At 37.1% G+C, this 15,263-nt stretch overlaps 1 protein-coding gene and 1 pseudogene across 4 annotated transcripts in view; one reads left to right on the forward strand and one right to left on the reverse strand.

Annotated features, from left to right (window-relative positions):
* The window catches only part of HMCN1 (hemicentin 1), a 492,563-nt gene that overhangs the window by 58,404 nt on the left and 418,896 nt on the right, over positions 1 to 15,263 (forward strand). The window lies entirely within an intron of this gene.
* On the reverse strand, positions 13,966 to 14,120 carry LOC121011959 (uncharacterized; annotated as a pseudogene).

A 15,263-nucleotide genomic window follows, 5' to 3' on the forward strand; every position in this document is an offset into this window, starting at 1 on the left:
ATATATATATATATATATATTTCTCAAAGCAGATAAATGTTTTAAAACCAAATTTGGCTTTATTCTGCCATCTTGCCCCAGAAGTCCAATAGTTCTGTTTTGAAAGCCAAATATGGAGAATTTTTCTGCAGCGTGACAAATACCATCATGTCTGTGGCTAATAGGAGACTCCCTGTCCTTAAAAATCAAATACTTCATTAACATGAACAAATCCTAGGAGAGTTCCGAAAAAGATTCATCTTCTTTAGTGGGATGTTTTAAAAACACATATATTCTCCTCACTTCTGGTATTTTAACTAATTCTACTGTGAATATACTTGACTTTAAAACAGCATTGACTGGGGCACCTGGCTGGCTCAGTGGGTAGAGCATGGGACTCTTAATTCAGGATTGTGAGTTTAAGTGTCATGTGGGGTATAGAGATAAATAAAATAAAATAAAATAAAATAAAATAAAATAAAACAAAACAGCATTGCCTACTGGATAGAAATCTGTTATATAAATTGGGTGACCTGGTGCCTAATCCTGTCTTCGCTTATCAGCTATTGTTGGCAAGTCATTACTTTTTCTGTAATTGAAATCCTCAATCAGTAAAATGCTGCATGTGCATGTCAGGGAAGCCCATGTAGATTAACACAAAGATGTCTGGAAGACATTTTGAGGTATTTTAGAAAAAGAATGCATTGTGATTTTATAACATCATGATGATGTTGTTATTTATCTGGCTCCAAAGAGGCCTCTTTTAGTTTCCAAATTGAAGGCCCAGAAATCATTTTCCCTAACATGAGGTTTTCCATGGAAATGCAGAAAATAGTATTTGGAACTTGTGTTTATGCATATTCTTCTATGTTTTCTCTTCATGCCCATTATTTTGTATTTAGCCTTATTTTTTCCCCCGTTAACAATTACTCCTTTCTCTTGTCACTTATTTCTTTGTAGAGGGCTATTTGGCCAGTACGAAACAATCTTAAATTTTGTTTCAGTATGAAATGCACATGGGCAAAGGGAGGCTGGGCTTTGTATTAAAAATGGCGTCTTGGCTCTCTTTGCCTCATCTGGGGTTCTCTTGCATCTTGGCTTTCTTTGACTTCCTTGGAAATCTGTTCTATGGCTCAGTCTGGTTCCAGCAGTTGCAACGTATCATTGTGCAAACCTTTGCTAGCTGCAAATACCCTCTTAAAAATGTATTTAACCACAGATTTCAATCTGCAAATTATTAATGTTAAAACTATTTGAAGAAGGACACATTTCCAGATACCAAGCCAGCATGAAGCTTTTACATAAATCAAATATGGCAGAACCAAATTAATACTATTGAATTTTTCCCAACATCTAGGTTTGGGCCATAGCGATGGCCTAATTACCCATTTGTGGTTAGCATCATCGTATCGTATACCATGTGTCACCCTAATGCTACATTTGCCAGCATTGCATATGGAACCTTTCCCCCTTCAGGCTTGTTAAAAGTTAAATGGAATGAAGGGACGTGCTTTTTTGACTTGCTTCTGGCAACATGAGATGACTTTTTGTTTTTCAATGTTTTGTTTTTTTCTTCCTCAGTTTCAGTAGAATGTCACCAGCTAAAATATGTCCCTTTAAAATTGAACCTATGAGGTGTATGTGTGCATGTGTGTGGTAGAGTAGGAGAGAGAAAAGGTCATGGAGCACCATGTTAAATGTAAGTTTTATTGATGAAAAATTGGCCTAAAAGACAGATGGAAAAGATGTACCTTCTGGGGTACTCCCTTTATCCCATATGAGAAGAATTAGGTTAAGATTGGGCTTGGATGGTAGTACAGAATGCCCTTCTGAGAAGTTGCTTTAAACTCTAGCTTGGCTCGGTCTCTTACTGTGGGCTGGGAGACTGGGGATCGGTAGGTGCGTGCCACACTGACTTAGAGTCCGGAGAGATTGGCAGGAGCTCACCCAGCGCCCAGGGTTACCCACTTGACCAAAGCACATGGTATGCTAACATTGCAAAATCAACTGCCGTGATTTTGAGAACTCACAGGGAAGTATGTTGGGGAGAGAGTCACCATTGTGGGAACAAAGAGTACAGAAAATCATAAGAATCCTCAGCATGGCCGTTGTCATTTTTCAGTTCTCCTTGGCAAGTCCTTATTCTCTCTTTGACCAAAATGCTCCATTAGCAAAATGCTAGAATATATTTTACCTGTGTTTCTTGGGGTAGAAGGAGCAAATGTTGGGAAAGAGAGAAGGAGGGAAACCAACCTTCATTGTGCTTACATGCATTTTCTCTTTTAATCCTGTGAGGTAGTCTTTGTTTGTTTATACCATATATCATGTTACAGATAATAAGGTTAAGCTCTGAGAGGTCTAGTAACTTACTGAAGGCCAAATAGCAGCAAAGTGGAAGCTGGAGTTCTGGTCCAAGCGTTTGGATTTCAAGTATATGTTTGGATTAGTATATACTAAACCTTTCTCTCCCACTCACCCTCAAATACTGATATCCAGAGTAGAAGTCTGTCTATATTAAAAATCACCTTAGCTTGTTCTCTTCTGTAAGCCATTACTCAGTGAATTAAATTTAATTGATTTTAGCCTATTGGTTTCATGAGTTTGAAATGTATGATATTGCCTTCTATTTTGATTTTTGTTTTTTTTTTTTAATTTTTTTTTTCAACGTTTATTTATTTTTGGGACAGAGAGAGACAGAGCATGAACAGGGGAGGGGCAGAGAGAGAGGGAGACACAGAATCGGAAACAGGCTCCAGGCTCTGAGCCATCAGCCCAGAGCCCGACGCAGGGCTCGAACTCACGGACCGCGAGATCGTGACCTGGCTGAAGTCGGACGCTTAACTGACTGCGCCACCCAGGCGCCCCGATTTTTGTTTTTAAAAGAGTTCAAGGATTACTGCAAAGTTTTGACATTTCTCTAATGCCAACACAGCGGACCTAAAGAGGACATAGTTTCGTGTATGCGTTTATTTGAGTGACATTATAAAATACTCAATTCAGCATATCTGTACACACATATGTGAGACATTGTGCCCCGCCTTCCCTCCTCCTCACTTCTCAACCCCCCCCCCCCAGAGAGAGAGAGAGAGAGAGAGGTAGTGAAAATTAATATTACATTAGAATACATGATGGTTTTCTTTTATTTTTGTGGAATATGTAAAACATGTGGAACCTGAAATAGAATTTACTATTGACAGATAAACACACAGACCAGCTTTTAAGTAATAGATGCTTTAATCTATATTAGAGGTTTGGTTGGAGTTTTGCCATATTGTTTAAATTAGCCCCATGGTTTAGAGTGGGCTTTTGTAGGGAGCCATTGTAATTTTCATCCCTTAGACACTGGTATTTTCATGAGCTGAAGTTAAATGTCTCAAGGGATAGTGGAATATCATTAAAACATTTCCTGAGCTTGCTTGGGCTGTAGATTGGTATGCCCAAGTCTGCTCTTAGAAGAACAGAGCTTTTGTTTTGTTTTGTGAGGAAATGATCTTGCCCCCAAATGCAATTTTTCTTTTTAATGGAGATTTAAAAAAATATTTTTTAGAAAAAAAATCGTTCAAGTAATTCACTAAAAATGTTTCATACTTAGCTTGAAGAAATCATGGGGATTTTATTATTTTTATTTGCCTTTTAATACCTATGTAATAGGCAACAAATTCAAAATATTTGGTTAACCCAAGATTTTCTGAAAAATTATGAAATAAAGCTTCTTAGACATTTTGAGACAGAGAAATAAAAACATTTAACACTTGTTTTCATTAGAAATTCAAAGAATTCTAAATTATTTTTATAAAATTAAAATTCACCTATAGTATTTGTTACGACTTTTCCACCACTGATATCTATAAAGCAATAAAAAGCAGTAAAGAGCAGGGTACCTTATTAATATAACTTGACAGACATATTTTATGTTCTAGCTTTGGCAGCTGGGTGAATGGGAGGAAGGAACAAGGGTGTGTGAGAACACAGTGAGCTGTTGGGGTCTTAGTAATTTGGTAGTTTTTGTAATCACACAAGCTAGTAATCACAGACACACTGGCAAAAACTCCAGGGAGGTTTAGCATGACATGGTATTCGGACCTCAGTATGCTTAAGTAACATTTTGAAATCATCATAATCTCACTATGATATAATAAAGAATGATTGATTACACTAATTATAAAGCATGTCATACACATTGATTACTTTGTGATGTTGTAAAATAATATTGTAATTCTTAGACAATAGGAATATCGTCATAGCATTTAACTGAGTTATGCCACCAGTTGTAGCAATTGGATGACATATGACATATTTTCTCTACCACGTTTCTAAGTGGTTATTTCTGTGACTGTGGCCCTGTGATTACACTAGAGGTACCTTGTGATGACCTTTTAATAATTTCAGTGACTCTGCCCTGGTTGTTGGCAGAGGCAATTTTATATGGTACCTCTTAGCTCCTGTGGGCTCAGGCAAGACACCTCTGGTCCAGAGTTAGAGACAATCTCTGAATTTACTTCTTACCAGTGTAGTCATTAACTCTATGCTTTTCTTTCTTTCTCTCTCTTTCTTTCTTTCTTTCTTTCTTTCTTTCTTCTTTTTTCTTTTTCCTTCTTTTTTCTGTCTTTCTCTGGGATTTACCTGCTAAGAACTATGGGATCTGCAACATTAAATAGTCTTTCTGTTTTAAAGACCTTTGGTACTTGAGTATTTGTCAGATCCTTCCTTCTTCAAAAATATCTGTTCTGGTTCCATTCCTCTGAGACACTCTTCAGTCCTTTTTGATTGGTCCCTGCAAACAGTTCCTCCTATCATTCATGAAATACACACACACACACACACCCACACCCTAAAAAGTCTCCTGATCAAAACAAAAACAGTAAGAACAAAAACTTGCTGTTCCAACCTAACAACTCTTTCAAACTGCTACTTTAATATCATGCATTCCTTCATTGTCAAATTTATTGAAAGCACATTTTAAACCTACTCGAAATTTCCACTTCCTAATCACCCCTTCCTGTATTCTTTGTAATAAAGCTACTATTCTCCAGTGGTCGCCAACAACATACTTGTTGCCAAAGCAAACAGTGATTTGGTCAGTCTCATTCTCCTTCCCTTTTTTGTAGACTGTGATGCTACTGACTCTTTCCAGAACACTGTCTTTATGCTTGATTTTCATACCACTGCTTTATCCTTCTTGTGGAGCTTTGTGATAAGACAAATTTGGTGGGAATCTCAGACTCTCAGTGTGATTCTTAATAACTGCATATGGGCACCTTATTTAACTGGTAGGCCTCCATATCTGGAGGCATAGAAGAGAAGAGAGGAAGGGCTGTTTGATGGCTTGATGAAGGCCTAGAGGAGTGCTTTTTCAATGGGGCCCCATCAGCATTTAGGGTTGGACAATTTTTCCTAGGGAAGGACTCTTCCAGGCATTGCAGGATATTTGGCATTCCTGACCTTCAGGCACTAATTGCTGGTTGAACTCCCCACTGTGTAACCAAAAAATGCCCCACACATTCCCAAATGCCCTCTGCTGAGGTGATACTCTGCTGGGTGAGGCGAAGTCATGGTTAACTTTTTTCCTCTGAAAGTCCTTGGCATCACATAGAAGCCCTTTCTCACTTACTTCTTTTGAGAGGCTAGGGTGGTGTGTAAGGTCCAGCATCATTTATTTCTATTACCTGTATCATAAAATGTGCACCTCCCATATTATCCTATTCAGACTTTTCCAAACATACTTTTCCAGTTCCAAGTATCTATCTTTATGGATGTGGTAATGTCATGCTTGAGAAGTACCTGCTCATATTTGCTCATATTTTGGATTTCACTTAGACCTAAATGCCTTGACCCCCAGATATAGGAGCTGCTCCTGTGAGCTCCTTTACCACCTGCAGAGCATTTATCATAGTGGAATCCACAGCTGCTTTTCATATCTGTCTCTCTCGGCACGCTGCAGGACAGAGACTCCATCTTGTTCATGCCTGTTGTAGTGTTTGGCGCATGGTAGGCCTTCAACAAATATTTGCTATTATGTGAATACAACAAAAAGGAAGGAAAGTATGGTAAGAATCAGAAAAATGTTTAGGTAGAAAAGAAGTGGAAAGAGCTCATGTTAACTGGCCACACACATTGGGGTGATGTACATTGTGTTAAGAAGTTCAAGTGTAGAGGGAGGTTTCACTGCTCTGTTATCTGGACAGAGCCAACAAGGAAAAAATGGGTGATGAAGTAGCACATGCTTCCATTTACACTTAGAAGGGATGTCTTTGTGGTAAACTTAACTTTTTATGGAAGTAATTTTCAAAAACCCCAGAGCAGGATTGAAGAAAATGTAAAGTTGAAATCAGAAACATGGGGGATTGTGATTATTTAGAAAGATTTGCAAAGATCAGGCTTGGGGAAGGAGGGAGAGTTAAGATTTCTTGTAACAAAAGTAAATAAAAAAAAAAAGTGTGCTGTATGTCTTTAATGCAGAGATTTAAATGGATTTTGAGAATTTCATTTTTCATAATCTCTGAACTCCTTATCTTTATCATTGAAGATATTTTTAAAATAAACCCTTATTTTAAAATTCAGCCTTTTCTGGTTCCAGATTACATTCCCAAAATTATTCTATATTCTCTTATGAGCATGTCTTCAATTCTCTATCCATTTACTTTTTGTAGCTATTATTAGTTGGCACAGCTGGTTTGCATAGAAGCCTTTTTCCCTTTAGCCCATAGATAGATATTAAGTGCTACTCAGTGGACACAAACACATCTGGCCTTAAATCTTAACTTTATTGATGCTGTTGCAGGATTTTTTACCTCAATACCCGGATTTGTTGTCTCGCTGCTTCGAAAAATGAAGAGGTGAACACAGAATGAGCAGCAGCCAAAAGTTTATTAGAGTGTAAGATCAGAGAAGTATGAAAGCTCTCTTTGCAGAGAAGGGGACATTGGAAAGTGAATGCCCATGGACTATAGTCAAGGATCCTTGTTTTATATGTGTTTTTCCCCACCTGGGGACCTCAGGTCCTATCCTTTCCCTCTCTATTTTATCTTATCTTTTCCTTTCATAATGCTGTGTAAGCTTTTATGTGGTTCAAAAGACAGGATACCAGTTTGCTTTCCTACTAATGTTCCAATTTTGTCAGTACAAACTGTTCTGTAGCTACTAAACCAAATCATTGGCCAAGGGTCTTTGCAGTTTTCTTACGCTGTAGTCAAGAAAGCTAGAAAAGATACTTAGGACATTACAGTTAACTGTTGTTATACCTCTTGTTTGGAAACAAAAATTTAATTAATGCTTAAAACCAGATGAATTCACTTTTTTTCCAAATACTTTTTTTGCTGATTTTATTCAGTAATTTTTGAGCCATTAGCTTCCTGAGTATATTTATGTCTTTGTATAAGAAAAAACAACAAAACTGGAGTACTCAGAAGGACTAAATTAGCCATGCTTGGTTCATATATTCAGATTTAATGTTGTAATTTTTAATACATCATAAATGTAGAGACAATCCTAAATAGTTCAAGCAAACCCATGTAAATCCTGAGCTTGGAATAGGTGATTTAGTCTCTTTTGCTCTGGGATATGCTTCACCCAAGGATAAGCCCAGATGAGAGTGAAGAGTGCTGATGGGTAGATGGATTGACTAATTGAATAAACATTTATAAAATGCATTGTATAAAATGGAATGTGTGTTCCAGGCAGTGAAGGTATAAAAATGAGTAAATAGATATGAAAAAATAGCAGTAACAACAATTCAAAACATACACGATAGAAGTTATTTTATTTTTTAATGTTTATTTATTTTTGAGAGGTTGTGAGGGAAGGGGAGGAGAGAGAGGGAGACAGAAGATCCAAAGTGGGCTCCACACTGACAGCAGAGAGCCCTATGCAGGGCTCAAACTCTTGAACTCTGAGATCATGACCTGAGCTGAAGTCAGATACTCAAGCTCAACTGGCTCAGCCATTCAGGGACCCCTAGAAGTTATTTTAGAAAGACAGTTCAGAAGATAGTGATAACATTGGTTGGCTCTCTTGGTTAAGGGCCATCACCATGCTAATAACGAGCAATTATTTGTGCTTGCATGGACCGCATAGTCTAAATCTTTAAGAATTGCTTAAACTAACATTTTAAGTGCTGATTGATGTCAAAAGAATAGTGATAGCAAATACTGAAATTAGTAATTTTTTAAACAGGGGAAAGGGTGGGGCACCTGGGTGGTTCAGTCAGTTAAGTGTCTGACTCGTGGTTTCAGCTTAGGTCATGATCTCACATTTTGTGAGTTCGAGTCCTGCGTTGAGCTCTGCACTGACAGTGTGGAGCCTGCTTAGGATTCTCTCTCTCTCCCTCTCTCTTTGCCCCCCACCCCCCACACACTCTCTCTCTCTCTCAAAAAATAAATAAATAAAATTAAAAAAATAAACAGGGGAAAGGAAAGCATTTAAAAAATCATCCAGGTTTTAGAGGGACATTTTTCAAACAATATGTACGTCCAGGAAGATTCTGGTGCATTCCACCTGAGGGTTAAGCATTACATTTTCTTTCTCTCCATCATTTGAGAATCACTGCATGTAATGTGAGATATTTACTGATTGGAGTGTCTCGTGCAGATGGTCTATGTGCAGACCTAAAAGTTGGTTCAGAACCAGTACGTTAAGTTTTTGTTGAGAACTATCAAAAGGTTGAGCCACAAAAAAAAAAAAAAAAAAAAATAAGTTGAGCCATTAACTGTGTTTAATTAGAAAAGTAAAACCTATGCCTTCCAAATGCTAATAATTTCTGACACTAATGGCATTAATTTACCCCCACCAATGCCATTTCTTGATATCTGTGAGACTTCTTTATAATTCAGCAGCTCTGGGAAGTGTTACTATTTGCTTCAATGATCCAGTGTTTTGTCTTTATTTGATACATATTCTTGTCATTTTTGTTTTCTCCCTCTAAAAGGAGGGTGCTGTAGCATGGACACTCTAACAAGTTTGTAATGCAGCCATATTCCCAGACCCAGATGATGTATTTAGTCATGCCTTATTGAATGTATGCAGGACACTGATTTAAAAAAAAAAGTGTTGTAATAACATGGCCAAAATATGACTTTTGTAAGGAAAATGAAAGCAATATCACTATATTTAGAATTCTTAGATTAGAACCTTAGCAGGAATTTTTAGATTAGAACCTTAACTTTTGGAAGATTTATATTGGTCTGAAATTGTTTCCATTTCCCATTAGAATCCACTCTCTATTTCTGGGGAGCAGCTAGAAATCTTGGCTTTCTGTTGAAGGAATAATGTGTGTGTACGTTGCATTAGAAAGAAGTAAGCATACCTTAATAAGCATGCTCCATACTGAACTTTATACAAAATGGTCCCACGACTGAATGTCAAATAAATAGACTTTGAAAGGTAGGAGTGGTCATAATTGAGATTGTGAAGTTTCTTTCCCATAGTAATTGGCCACTATCTGACAGAAGCTATAGTGCCTTTGACTTACTTATAACTTTCTGTTGCCAATCCAAATATTTCAGTTTCCTGGCTGTCCAAGAAATGTGCATTTTTATCTTGTTACTTCATATAATCACAGAATCCTAAAAAAATAAATTAAAGAATCATTTTAGAATCTTTTCCCAAGAGAAACCTTTTTTTCCCCCCAAGGAGCTGCACGTTGAGTTGGTTGTATTACAAATCATTAATTTCTGACTGTTGAAATGACCTTGTAGTAACATACTGCATTTGGTGCCCTCATGCCAAGGACGCAACTCAAGAAGTCATGATGAGCATTTGGGTGCCAAATTCTACTTTACAGTTCCTCATAGGAATGTCTTGAGTGTGGGGATCTCTCCTCATTGCCTAAAGTTCTCAGAAAAAGATGTGATCTCTGTTTATATTGATAGGTCATAAAGAGGAACATGTCCAGCATATGAAAAATAAGAATTTTCTCACCTCTTCAATCCTAGAAAAAGAACTAAGAACTACTTAAAGAACTGAGGTTTTGGGGTTTCCCTCCTATTTTATTTATTTTATTTATTTTTTGGTGGGGGAGAGAGAGTGAGAGTGTGAGCAGAGGAGGGGCAGAGGAAGAGGGAGAGAGGAGAGGGAGAATCTCAAGTGGGCTCCACACCCAGAGTGGAGCCTAACTCAGGAAATCTCAGGACCTTCAGATCAGGACCTGAGCTGAAATCCAGAGTCAAAAGACTGAGCCACCCAGGTGCCCTGGGGGGGGGGGGGGGAGGGGTTCCCTTTTAAATTGCAACACTGATTTCTTCCTCTTACAGGTTTTAAAAGATACATTACTGGAGGGGTTGTGGGAGGGGGGATGGGCTAAATGGGTAAGGAGCATTAAGGAATCCACTCCTGAAATCATTGTTGCACTATATGCTAATTTGGATGTAAATTTAAAAACATATAATAAAAAAAACATACATTAAGTAACTTCAATGAAGGTGAAGGACTGTGTCTGTTTTGTTCCCTATTGTATCCCAAGGTCTAGCATATAATAAACGTTCACTAAATATTTGTTGACTGACTAAATGAATAATAATGAATAATGTTAGTGATGCCTGCCATAGTTATGGCGCCTTATTTTTAACTATGTGTTAGAAATCATCCTCATCTGTATAGACTTTAACAGTTCTAGGCTTTGATTTTTTCTTCTGTAAGTATGACTAATTTATATTATATTTGTTATAATATTAGTTGTTTTAAAGATTAGTGATAAGCACCTATTACATAGTAGGTACTTGTTAAATTGTTGGAAATCTTATGAATAATTATAAATGGAATAATGACAACTTTAGTTATTTCATGTTTCTGTTGTTTTGCAAATGAATTAGATCTTGTAGTAAAAATTTCCATGTGTCAAAGTATTTGAATTAACCGTATCCAATTTTATGAAATGTTCTACTCTTTATGAATGGTTTATGTTAAAGAGAAAGTAAGTGTCACCTACTGAAAATACGTTAGGCCATGAGTGAGACATGAATATTTGATAACCTCTCTTTCTATTTTATTTTTGTGGAAAATACAGCAGATTTGTATGGCTGCTAGGAGAATAAACTACATTGCACAAAGCAAAAGATGAACTGGTTTGGAAACATTTAAAAATAAAACAAAACAATCACTGCAACAAAACAAATAGGCACAGAGGCATAGCACCTGGTGAATACTTGGGAGACAGGAGACGATATTTGTTTTCAGTTGAATTGAGTAGGACAACTCCTTACTGAATGGAAATCACGTACTGCTACTATGAAAGGCTTGCCTGTTTAGAGTTTGGTCAGTAATTCAGAATGATTCGTGTTAGTGATGAGCGCCGAAATAGAAAAAGCCAGTTGGCTAAGATATTATCACTTGCATGCTAAGAAAAAAGAAATGTTCTGGAAAAATAACAGCCAAATGACTGGATACACTTTTCTTCCCATTTTTTTTTTTTCTTGAATTTTCCAGAAACTCCAGGTTGTTCTGATAGTTCAGTGCTCTGAGTTTCTAGTTTGGTCATTTACTCTTTTATTCAACAAATATTGCTTCCATAACGTGCTAGGCCCTCACTTGGCATGGGGATGGTTGAAAAACAAAAACAGATGAAGTCCCTCTCCCTTTGGCTAACAGTCTTGTGGAGTGACCAAAATTGATTAAATAGTCAAACAGTTGAAAATGTATAATGTAACTTAGAGAGTATGATATAGTTGAGGCATTCAGGCAAGACTTTCTCAAGGTAGTGAAGGCAGAATTCAATGCCAAGGAGGAATAGGACTTAACCAGAAAAGAGAGTAGAAGGGAGAACCCTCTAGAGTAAGGACACAAAGGAAAGGTCCTATTGAATAAAGGTGTGTAAGAGAAGCTGAAAGATACGGAAATAATTAGGAATTGCTGGAGGAGTAGGTAGAAGCCAGATCATGCAGGGACATTGTATTTAGTCAGTGCTTTAAGAGCTTCAATTTTATCCTAAAAACAGTAGGAAATTGCTAGAAGGTTTAATTGGTAGATGATGTAATCAGATTTATGTTTTAGAAAAATAGCCTTGGCTCCCTGGGGGAGAGTGTAGTTGAGAAGAGCTCATAGTAATTGATGGAAGAACTGTTAGGAACTGTTGCCATAGTCTAGGTCCTCTAAGACGTAAAAGATGGTAGAGGTAGCTGCTAGGACTAAGGTGGTTGATGAGATAAGGAAAAGTGGAAAGATTCAAGAGTTGTTTCGTGGGCAAAATGGATAGGGTTTGGCGATGGTTTAGGTGATGGAGGAATGAGGCTGGAGGGGCTAAAAAATAACTCCTAAATTTTTGTATTGTACAGCTGGATGAATGTAGGTACTTTATGAGATGAGGGACAGTGGAAGAGAACTAGATTGAGGGGCGAGGTAAATCATAAATACTTCTTTTACATATTGAACTGTGTGTAACATAGAGACATTTTAGTAAATGTGTAGACTAGAGATGTACATTTCTGGGTCACCATTGCATATGTTTGAACTGAACTCATTGGCATGGATGAGATCAGCTAGGGAAACTGTAAATAAGGTGGCCTAGAGATGAGTCTTTAAGAACCGCAGAATCTTTACTGGCCAAGTAAGGAAGAATGAACATGTAATGGAGACACCCAGAAACAATGATAAAAGAGGAGGGAAAAAATCAGGACAATATTTTGTCAAGGTCACTAGGGACAGAGAGAGTGCTTCGAGATAGAGGGAGTCATGCCAAATGCTGTTGAGACATCTTTCAAGATGTGGACTGAAAAGCGCTTATTTGATTGAGTGTGTGATGAAAGTCACTGGTGACTTGACCCAGAGCTCTTTTGGTGAAGTGTTGGGAGGAAGAAGCCAAATTTGGCTAAAATTTGAGGCTTCAAGGGGAGATGAGGGAATGGTGAGCATAGACAAATATTTTGACAAGTTTGTGTATAGAGGAGAAGAGAAAATAGGTGGTGAAGGAGAATAAGGGGCATAGGGAGGTGGTTTTTCTATTTGTTTAAATTTGAGAAATTTGAAAGATTTAAGAGCTAAATGGCCACTTTGGTTAATAATACTGTATTACATGTTTGAAAGTTGCTAGGAGAGTAGATCTTACAAGTTCTCATCACAAGAAAAAAAGTCTGTAGCTATGTATGGGGATGGCTCTTAACTAGACTTATTGTGGTGATCATTTCACAATGTATACTAATATTGAATCACTATGTTGTATCCCTGAAACTAATATAATGTTGCATGTCAATTATACCTCAATTTTTTTAAAAAAAAGCGGCAGGAAAAAAAATCCAATGGGAAAGAGAGAGGAGATCAATCTTAAATATATATAGTAGAGAGAGTGAATAATCCAGAAAATAAGGCTCCTACTGCATGTTTGGAATTCATTTTTTCTTTTTGGTTCCTAGAATTTGATTGCTTATTTGCACCAACCTTTAGGAAGAGGAATGTCAGAATTTTCTGTGAACTTCTTAGCACCCCCAAAGTGACCTTTACACAAAAGAAATGCCCTTTTTATTAAGTGCCTTCACTAAAATTAGCAGAACCAAGGAAATGAGGAGGAAATGATTTAGGAGAGTAAAAATGATGAGATAAGAAATAAAAAGAAAGCTAAATTCCTGTACACTAACTTTCATAATCCTCTTCAAGTGTGTGTGTGTGTGTGTGTGTGTGTGTGTGTGTGTGTGTAGATAGATAGATAGAAAGACAGACATTTTTATAACTATAAAGGAATTTCATTATAAACACTTATTCTTGTAACTCAAGTCTATAGAAACAAAGATGAATATTTTATCTGTGGAATGGAGGCAACATCTGGTCATTTAAACTGAAAGATCCATTATTTTTGTTTTTGATAACATTTTTTTTCCAGTCAGTTTTACCTTCCAAAAGAATTTGGGGTGGGAAAAAGAAAAGGAGTTGAAATACTGATTTCTAGCAGCAATGTTCTTCCAACATTTAAAGAATGAGATAGACATACGGCACAGGGAATATAGTCGACGGTACTGTAATAGCGTTGTATGGCGGCACGTGGTAGCTACACTTGTGAACACAGCAAAACATACCGAGGTGTCGAATCACTATGTTCACACCTGAAACTAATATAACATTGTATGTCAACTCTACTCAAAAACATTGGGAAAGTTTTCAGCTAGCAATAATCGCACCTCGGATAAACCTCGGTGGCTACAATACTGCCACTGTGTAAAGCTCAAATAAAAACATTTAAAAATAAATTAAAATATATAAATAAAAAGAATGAGGTGGAGAAAGGATGAGGCAGAAAAGGTACTTTTGAATAGTCCATCCATACCTACTTAGTTAGAGAGAGGAAAGTAGAATTAAGTAGAATTCCAGTTGTTTTAAAATTTTCTTATACTACAGACACTGCTTTTTTATGCCCATCTTTTTCATTTATGTTAAAGCATTCTGACCCTCTCCTGTGATGCCCACTAGTTGTGAAAAGTTGGGTAAATCCACCCTTCAGCTTTGTCATCTATAAAACAGAGATGGAAGAGATGACATCCAAGTTTCCTTCTGATCCAAGGTTCTGGGATTCAGCAAACTTTAGTCATTGCTTCTTGGCTATCACTTAGTAGTTGTCCTCAGAATAAGTCTTCTTGGATTCTTAAGTTATCTGTCAACAGAAGTAAATTCTTTCTCTTTATTTTTGAAATATCTCTGTTGGAGCCTCAGATACATGAATGGATACAGAAAAAAGACATAATTTTTATTTATCTCTTCCCACACTTCCTGAACCAGGTGGGTCACAAGAGTTTGCAAGTCAGTGTGTTTTTTTTTAATACTTACTTATTTTTGGGAGAGGGAGAGAGAGTGCAGGGAGGGGCAGAGAGAGAGGGAGAGGGAGGATCTGTAGTGGGCTCTGTGCTGACAGCAGAGAGCCAGATGCAGGGCTTGAACTCAGGAACAGTGAGATTATGACCTGAGCCCAAGTGGGATGTTCAACCAACTGAGCCACCCAGGTGCCCCAAAGTCAATGTATTTTTTACGTTCATTTGAAAATTGAGATTGCTAAAGAATGCACACCATATACTCTATGCTTTCAAAGTAAATTTTTAGTAATAAAAGTATGATATTGTACATTATATAATTCCAAAAGTGAGTAACACTAATAATTAGCCATTGAGTATCACAAAAATCATGCTAACACATGGTCTAATATCTGCTTACTGAAACTTTGACTGCTTTTCACATTATAAGTGAAGTCACCGTGATTCTGACGTTTACTGAGTTGTTGTCTGTTTGACAGTCTTCCAGAATGCTTATTACCTAAACTAAAATATCTAGATCTTTTTCTTGTGAATATCACAAGAGTGCTTCACTGACTAAAGAAA

This window comes from Herpailurus yagouaroundi, unplaced genomic scaffold (assembly GCF_014898765.1).
Source record: "Herpailurus yagouaroundi ecotype Mexico unplaced genomic scaffold, PumYag 195, whole genome shotgun sequence".
Taxonomy (NCBI): Eukaryota; Metazoa; Chordata; class Mammalia; order Carnivora; family Felidae; genus Herpailurus; species Herpailurus yagouaroundi.